The 9,393-nt window shown below is 44.4% G+C and overlaps 1 long non-coding RNA gene across 1 annotated transcript; it reads left to right on the plus strand.

Moving 5' to 3' along the window:
• Nucleotides 1-2,406: 2,406 nt before the first annotated feature.
• LOC120718099 lies at nucleotides 2,407-4,802 on the plus strand. The gene is made up of 2 exons (XR_005692374.1): nucleotides 2,407-2,676; nucleotides 4,555-4,802. It is a non-coding gene; the product is annotated as an uncharacterized LOC120718099 (long non-coding RNA).
• The last annotated feature ends 4,591 nt before the right edge of the window (nucleotides 4,803-9,393 follow it).

A 9,393-nucleotide genomic window follows, 5' to 3' on the forward strand; every position in this document is an offset into this window, starting at 1 on the left:
CAGTGAGTGTCTCCATATGCTCTGACCAGGTGTCTGAATAGACGACAATATCATCTAAATACACTTCACACTTGCGGACGCCGCCCAGCACGATATTCATGAGCCGTTGGAATGTGGCGGGAGCGTTGCGCAACCCGAAAGGCATGACAGTGTACTGGAGAAAATGGTCAGGAGTAACAAAGGCAGAGATCTCGGCCGCACGTGATGTTAGAGGAACTTGCCAATAGCCCTTTAACAAGTCCAGCTTAGTAACAAACGTCGCAGAACCGACCCTATCGACACAATCCTCCATTCTGGGAAGAGGATAGGAGTCAGGTTTGGTCACGCTGTTCACCTTCCGAAAATCTGTACAAAACCGTGGGGTCTTATCCGCTTTAGGCACTAGGAGACACGGGAACTCCACGCACTAGAGCTAGGGACAGCAAGACAATTTTCCAACAGATAAGAGACTTCTGTCTGGAGAAGAGCACGTTTAGTGGGATTCACCCGGTAGGCATGTTGTTTGATTGGAGGATGGTCCCCCACATCAATATCATGCTCCAACACGGTGGTACAGGATGGAGTGTCCGAGAAAAGATTAGGATGATTCTCAATCAACCGACACACGTCATTTCGGACATCATCATCTACCTCAGTTAAATGTGACCTTAAATCACGTAGAATTTCAGAATTCCTAAGTCGTGCGCAGCCCACAGCACAACCGAAAACCAAATCATCACCTACTGGGTCATACCGGGCTTCGGAACCTGGCACCCCCACAGTCGCAACTGTTGACACACCACCAGCAAAGTAGGGCTTCATCATATTAATATGACACACACGACACTTTTTCCTTCGCTCTGGGGTGTCGATGACATAATCCGTGTCACTCAATTTCGCCTGCACCGTATACGGACCACTGAACTTTGCCTGGAGGGAAGATCCAGGGACCGGTAAAAGTGTTAAAACTTTATCACCAACCTCAAATTTCCTCTGCACAGCTTTCACATCAAACTTCCTCTTCATCTTACCCTGCGCTGCAACGAGAGCATCGCGTGCGATTGCACATGCCTTATGCAAGGCATAAGGCATGTGCCTTGCACTGCGCTGTAGTGATGGGCAAACAGCAACGAGGTGCCCGATTTCATGACAATAAAAACATTTGCGATCTGACCCAGGAATAGCAGCAGACCGTGTCTGGCGCTTAGGGGAAACCCTATAACTTTTGGCAGGATGAGTTGCGGGAGTGTACTCAGAGCTTGTTCTTGTGCTGCCATGATTAGTGCCTCTGTGCTGTCTTTCAGTCCAGCTTTGTCCAGCCACTGGTAGGATTTCTGGATATCAGCCACCTCCTCTATCTGCCGGTGGTACATACCGTGCAGGGGCCTGTCCTTCCATGATGGTTCCTCGTCTCCCGCCTCTTTCTTGGGTTTCTGCTGCCTGAGGTATTCACTGAGCACTCGGTCAGTTGGGGCCATCTTCCCAATGTATTCTTGGATGTTCGTTGTCTCATCCTGGACTGTGGTGCTGACACTCACCAGTCCCCGGCCCCCTTCCTTCCGCTTAGCGTACAGCCTCAGGGTGCTGGACTTGGGGTGAAACCCTCCATGCATGGTAAGGAGCTTTCTTGTCTTTATGTCAGTGGCTTCTATCTCCTCCTTTGGCCAGCCTATTACCCCAGCAGGGTACCTGATCACGGGCAGGGCGTACGTGTTGATGGCCCAGATCTTGTTCTTAGCATTCAGCTGACTCCTCAGGACTTGCCTGACCCTCTGCAGGTACTTGGTGGTTGCAGCTTTTCTAGCGGCCTCTTCATGATTCCCATTTGCCTGCGGGATCCCCAGGTACTTGTAACTGTCCTCTATGTCTGCAATGTTGCCTTCTGGTAGTTCAGTCCCCTCAGTTCTGACTACCTTCCCTCTCTTTGTTACCATCCGACTACACTTCTCCAGTCCGAACGACATTCCAATGGCATTGCTGTACAGGGAGTGCAGAATTAGGGGGTCTAGCCTTAGGACCCTTCCTGGATACAGACGCCCTAGGCAGGAATCGAACTTGCGATCCTCTGTTCCAAAGGCGTGTAGTCTAACCACTATGATATATATATCAGGAAGAAGGAACACGAGAAGCTGGAGAAATACCAAGGGCTCAGAGAAGAGCTCGAGAGGATGTGGAGGGTGAAGGTAACAGTGGTCCCCGTGGTAATCGGAGCACTAGGTGCGGTGACTCCCAAGCTAGGCGAGTGGCTCCAGCAGATCCCGGGAATAACATCGGAGATCTCTGTCCAGAAGAGCGCAGTCCTGGGAACAGCTAAGATACTGCGCAGGACCCTCAAGCTCCCAGGCCTCTGGTAGAGGACCCGAGCTTGAAGGATAAACCGCCCGCAGGGGCGTGCTGGGTGTTTTTTTTTGTTATATATATATATATATATATATATATATATATATACACAGATAGATAGATAGATAGATACTGAATTATGATCCATAATTGGGTCATTTTAAAACAATAAATCAGAAATACTTTATTAATCCCAAAGGAAATTATAGGTTACAGCAGGCAGCACACTAATGGTGCATGCACACTTACAAAGGAACCCTCGGACCAAACTTTACACAAACACCACATTGGGAAGACATGTCAGAGAGGTAGGCTGATAGGAAAAAAACAACAAAAATACATAACATGAGGTGAGAGGTAGTGATGTGCGATACCACTGATTTCCTTTCCGATCCGATACCAAGTAAAATTCAGGGTGGTATCGACGATACTGATCCGATACCGATACTTTGTACAAAAACATATTTCAGTTATTGTATCTCAAATTATAGCGTCATAATGATTACAGGACATCGGATTACTTGTTCTTATCGCTTAATAATGCACAGTTATCATATAGAAATAAAAAAACTGAAGTTGTGCACTATTTGAACACGTTGCCTGCCTGCAGCACTAAAGGACTCTGTGAGAGACGTCTGTCTCGCCCTAGCAGCACCTGTCCCTGTCCTCCTCTTCAGTTCGCCTCAACATAAGCTCGTCATATTCTGTGATATGATTTACTCTGAAGTGCTTGATGAGGTTAGTAGTGTTGCCACAACACCTCACTTTCTTGCCACATGTATTGCAAACTACGTCTCAACCGTTTGTGGAAGTAAAATACGTCTGCACATGACTCCATTTACGCTCAGCCATTGTTGTGAGTGTGCACAGCAAGGGGCTGGACACATTTATACAGACGTACTTCGCACATGACTATATCGCTTTTACTCTCAACAAGCAGCGGGTGCTGTAACGCAGTCAGTTCTTCTTTTACTCTTTTACTGTTATGCTGTTTTGTGGATCACAAGGTTTAAAACTACTTATAAACACACACACACAAAGTAACTCCACCAGGGTGCATATTTCGGGTCACTTTTGCCGGTCCAAGCCCAGGTAAAGGAGCAGGGTTGGAGTTGTGACATTAAAAAAAACAATAATTGCTAAAAGAAATTTAATTTGTAGTTCTAAATAAACTCTAAATGCATTTAGGACGTTTTTTACTCACTTTATGTCTCTTCCACGATGTTATTTCTGTCAGGGTCCTGGGTCTCCTGACCCAGCGTTTTAGTTCTTTGTGATTTTTGTATTATTGTACTTGGTGTGAGTTTCTATGGTTTCTAGTTTCGATCCCTTGCCCTTCATGTTTCTCTATGTCCCCTCTGTTCTGTGTAAGTCTGTGTCTGCATGTTTGAGTTCCCCTCTGTGCCTCTCGGTTCTTAGAGTCCTCTGCCTTATGGTTTATGTCTCTGTGTTTCCTAGTTGCTGTCTCCACTGTGTCAAGTTCGCGTCTCTGTGTGATCCTTCCTGTTTTACTTTGTCGGTCCGTGTCTTATGTGAATGTGTCCTGCTTTGCTTGTCTCATCAGTTCTAATTTCCCCCAGCTGTGCTCTCCTTCTGTGTCTCATTCTCCTCGTTACTTCCCAGTGTATTTAGTCCCTGTGTTTCTCTGAGTCAGTGTTGCGTCATACCCTCAACAAGCTGTGTGTGTTTTGCCTCCGTGTTGCCAGTGTTTTGTTTCCAGTTCCAGTTCAGTGTTTTGTGCTTCAGTGTTTTAGTCCACCAGCGTTTTTGTTTGTCTTTTGGTGAGTTTAGTTAGTAAGAGGTTTTCCAGCATTAAAGCTGCGCTTTAAGTTGAACTTCTGTGTCTGAGTCCTGCATTTTGGATCCACCACTCCTGCTTGCCCGCCTGCCACACAGCCAACCATGACAATTTCTCTCTCCAACAACATAGGTTACAGTTACATTAGCATGACCAATTATGCAAATTAGGCGATGACGTCATTTAGCGACTTCTAGCGACTTTTAGGACAACCAATAGCGATTTTCCTTACTGAGGAGTTGGCAACACTGCTTCCAATGTAGACAATCCAAATGATACAGTTTCTTTCCACTCTGTTCCTGTTAATGATAACCTACAAATTTACCCTAAATTACTAAAATATCGATATTTTAATATGAGTATCGATTCTAGAACATAAATGACTGGTATCGGAGAAATCGATATTTCAGTATCGATCTGCACATCACTAGTGAGAGGAGGAGAAAAAAACTTCACTCAGACTGAGCTCCTAATGGGAGAACAGTTTGAGAACAGAAAAAACACCCCAGCACAAAAAGCACATGACTGTCAATACACCATAGAAACACAAGACAGGCAACAGGGATGGGTAAGGGTCGGAGGTGGGTCGAGTATCCAAAAATTATACTCAAGTAAGAGTAGCATTACTTTAAAATATTATTACTCAAGTAAAAATGAAAAGTAATCGTCAAAAACGTTACTGAAGTAAGAGTAAAAAAGTACTTGGCGAAAAGACTACTTAAGTAGCGAGTGACTGTTTGAAATGTCCGATTTATTTTATAAAAAAATGCTATCAGACAAAGAAAAATTAATAAATATACAAATTTTAGTATTTTCAAAAGGAATACATGTAAAAACAACAACAAAATAAGGCACAACAATTTTAATTTCCAGATTTCAGTTTTTCACAACATAAAGCTTATTTAACCAATATCTACAGTAAATAATATAAATATAAAAACAGTGCAAAGAATTTCCAGTGACAAGATATGCTGTAAACGTTATATACATTTTTGCTCCAAATGGCACAGCAGCCTCAGAGAGAACATTAGAATGAGGCATCTTCAACATATGTACATACAAGACAGCTCAGTTTACCATATGTTGTATGGGTGTGCATTTATTTCTGCATATTTAGCAAAAATGTGCCATTTCTTAACTCAGTGAGGTGATGGTTAAGCTTAAGCAGCAGTTTGCTCTAAAGGTTCTTTCTGTGAAGCTGTAACTGTTTAACAGTGAACAGGAGTCCTGCATGACTAAGAAGTCCTTCACAAGCTCCAGATGCAGGAAGAGCTGTATTGATTTTGATGGACAGCTTCTTGATGTGAGGAAAGCCATGCAATAGATCCACACCTCCAGTGAATGGACATGAAAGGTACCTCTCCAGCTCCCCTGCTTCTGGCTTTCCTGACCCCATGGAGCCATCATCTTCAACGGTTAGGCTGCTGTTTGTGCTGGCCTCATCCAGCTCTGAGTCTAGGTGATGTCTGATGAAGTTGAGACCTGTGGAAAGATGTAAGGATTTCAAAAGAATTAGGCCTGGTCATTATAGTGCTGTATACACTGCCAAGCTACGGATGTTTGTTTGGAGCTAGCCTCCAAAAGCTGGCCATACACTGTGCGATTTTTGGCCCATTTTGAGATGATTTTTCAGTAAAACCGTTTGGGGGATCGGCCCGAGCTTTGCCTTAATCGTGTGTGCATCGTGTAGTATACATGGAGTAACGTGTGATCTAGACACAAGAGATGGAGGCACAACTTGTAGGATGAGGAAAGCTCATCCGAGTACGTAAGCGTAGAGCTGCCACCCAAGCAAAAGAAAAATAGAGCTATATCACGCTATAATGTGAAAAGTTTATTGTTCTAACAATATACTTTTCATGTTTGTGCAATATACCTTTCACGTTTGAACAATATATTATCACATTCGTACAATATATATATTATATTGTACGAACGTGATATTATATTGTTCAAACGTGAAAGGTATATTGTTAGAACAATATACTTTTCATGTTATAACGTGATATAGCTCTATTTTTCTTTTGCCTGGGTGGCAGCTCTACGCTTCTCTATCCGAGGCTTTTCAATGTGGCCTCACAAAATCATCACGGCTACAACAACCATGAAAAGAGTTGGATGGACATTGCTGCTCAATCACAGCTGCCTGGTCAATGTTTTTCATTAGTAATTTAGCAAAGTTGATGGTGTGTGTGTGTGTGTGTGTGTGTCTGTGTGAGTAAAAGACAGAGAGAGGGAGAGCGAAAGACAGATTTTGTATGATAAGCTTCATGTTATGGACGCACAGTTTGAGCACTCAGGTCGCATCAGAGCATCAGGCCGTCTAGTGTGAGACCCTGCATCGTGACCTATGAACTTTTAACCCCTGAGATTCAATTGTACATTTGAGCAGGAGCTGAATAACGTGCCTGAAAAAAAATAGCAGTGTTTGCCCAGCTTAATGCAGACTGTTTAAACTAAACAAGCTGCTGTTTCACATAATAAACCCTGTCACCTGCAGTATTGCTTTCTGTTTTAACAGTTAAAGCAGTAGAGACGAGCTGTTTACATGTGCGTGGAACTCTAGCGTCATTAACCAGGCTAGCTGTTAGCTTATAGCTCACGCTAGCTAACCAGCGAGCAGTTAAAAGGACAGCCGAAGCTGCACAAAACACCCACAAACTTCACAAACCTCACTACAACGTAGCGCCAAAAATATGACTCGCAGCTCGCTTGACACAGCTGCTGTAACATAAGACTGACATCCAGTTAACTACAGCTAAAAAGATATTTAGAAAAAACTTACCCTTTCCTCAGGTTACACAAGCTGAGTTTTTTCACGCTGAAAAGTTGGTTTGTTTTGGCTCTCACTGAAGACAGAGCTGTTCTTTTGTACTGCTTTTAAACAAAACATTTTTTGTATATGAAGCCAAGGCTGTTCATCCTCTTCAGCTCTAGCGTAGACATGTTTTCATGTTTCTTCTTTCCGTGTGTCCGCTACTTTGAAACGCTTGGGCCGCTCTGCCCGCCACAGTTTCAAACTGGTCATGTGACTGCATGGCCACATCTCATTGGTAAAAAAATTACCGGAAACTCCACTGGCGGCATGTTATCTAATGTGTTAAACTAATTATTCTTTTAAAAAGTAACGAGTCGAATTTTGCAAATGTAGCGGAGTAAAAGTACCGTTTCTTCTTCACAAATATACTCAAGTAAAAGTAAAAAGTATCGTGCAAAAAAGGTACTTTAAGAGTACATTTTTTTTCAAAAACGTACTCAAGTAAATGTAACGGAGTAAATGTAACTCGTTACTACCCACCTCTGGTAAGGGTAAGAGAGAGCCGGTGTAGACATCACATCCGGTCCTGCAGCATGTCTGCGCCGGTCCAGTCGACCCACCATCTGCCCCGGGAGGGAACAAGCATCGAAGGTGTTTGGAAAGGGAGGGGGGATGAGTGTGTATCAGTGTATGTGTATGCATGTGTGTGTCCTGAGTTTAGCTGAGAGAGTGTCCTTCGCCCTGCCAGGCTAAGTAAACAGTCTTCAAGCCGACCCAGGTGGCCTTGCGTTGGGGAGGAACAGTCTAAACATCGTCTGTTCTCAGGGTGAGAATTTGTTTTGTTCAGCTCCAGCCTTGAGACCACAGCTGGCGCCGAATGGTTGTTTTTCCTTTAGTGTGAACAACTGCATGTGAATTTCACAGCCATTCTAGCAGTCCGAAACCGGTCTCTCAATCTCCCGTTGGAGAGTCATGAGCTTCTCTGAGATGTCATCAATCTTGCGCTAAAAGAGCAAATTCTGAGAACTCACGACCACTGTGAGCTTCTCCAAGATGTTATTCAATTTTCGCTCAGAGGTCTTAGTCTGAGTGTTCACGGCAGCCTTAAGCTTCTCCAAGATCTTATCCGTGCTGCACTCAATGAGCCCATTTTGAGAAGTCACGACTTGTCCCATCGCTTCAATCACAGCGGGCAGCTTTGTGGGGTTTTGAACAGCCGATTCTGCTTTCTTTAATCTTCGATAAGCCAGGGCCAAGCCAGCTCCGATCAGCAAGAACCCTGTTATCATGGTTCCGAAAAGGTAGATGTCTTTAATGTCTTCGATCAACAGTCGGGCCAAGCACACGACCCTCCAGTTATGCCACCCGTCCATCGTGTATGCGGCAGGGAATGTCCCTCCAGGACACTCAGGCTCACCCGAGCTCAGGCTTCTCATTGAGAAGAGGGTGTCAATTGCATTCAGGGACCAGTTGATCAAATCCATAATTCCATAAATCCATAAAATACACACATTAGTAAAAGCCTATCTAAGGCTACGTTCACACTGCAGGCGAAAGTGCATCAAAACTGGAGATTCAATACATCGCTGCTCAAAGATAAAGACTTTAACTTTTATTTATTTATTTATTTATTTATTTATTTTTGAGTCCCGTTTGGATCTTTAGCCATCAGCATTGTTGTCTTAAGGCCAAGAAAGATGCCAAGCGGATTTATTTTACCAAGTGGAACATCATGGCCTTGCCATATTGGTCCATTTGATTGACCTTTATTATAATTATGAATTTATTTTATTTTCGGTTGCTACAAAAGGGACAGAACTGACTGGGGGATAGGACAGGGAGAAAGAATGAAAGAAAGAGAGGGAGAGAAGGAAAACCAAAGGGGAGAAGAGACGGTGAGAAAGGGGGGAAGAAAGAAAAAACAAACAAACAAAACACCTGGATCACCTGTATGGAGAAAAAAAACAGAAGAGAAAGCAAACAACACAAGAGCAACATAATAAAAAAAACAGCACCATCACAATTAACTAGCTAGCAGTAGATAACAGTAGATACTAAATATTAAACGATATTGTGCAGCACGCAAGATAGAGAGCGCACAATGTGCTTTGAGGCAGCAGCCAAGAAAGGTGTAGTCCGCGTCTGTGAACACCCGTGTGTACACCTGTGTGCATACCTGTGTGGATCAGCATGCTTGTATTCCAAAGGTTTCTCCATGTAACGATCTGCTAGGGAGTGTGGGGAGCCATAGCCCCGTCCACCAGGGTATGAAGCAGGTATGGAGGAGATCCAGGCCCCAGATATCCAGAGGCCCCAGAGTACAAGGACCAGAGGAGGACCACCAAAGGGGGGGGGGGGGGGGGAACCGTACCACCCTCCTGGGAAGAGCTGAGTAGAGCCCCAAAGGAGAGGTCACCCCGCAGCTACGGAGCAGAGGCCAGAGGGGGTTGCAGTGGCGTGCCCGCGGGCTCTGCCGGCAGCCAGCTGTGCCAGAGAGGACCGAGCTTCAGGCCCAGAG

This window comes from Simochromis diagramma, unplaced genomic scaffold (genome assembly GCF_900408965.1).
Source record: "Simochromis diagramma unplaced genomic scaffold, fSimDia1.1 OVJJ01000024.1, whole genome shotgun sequence".
NCBI lineage: Eukaryota > Metazoa > Chordata > Actinopteri > Cichliformes > Cichlidae > Simochromis > Simochromis diagramma.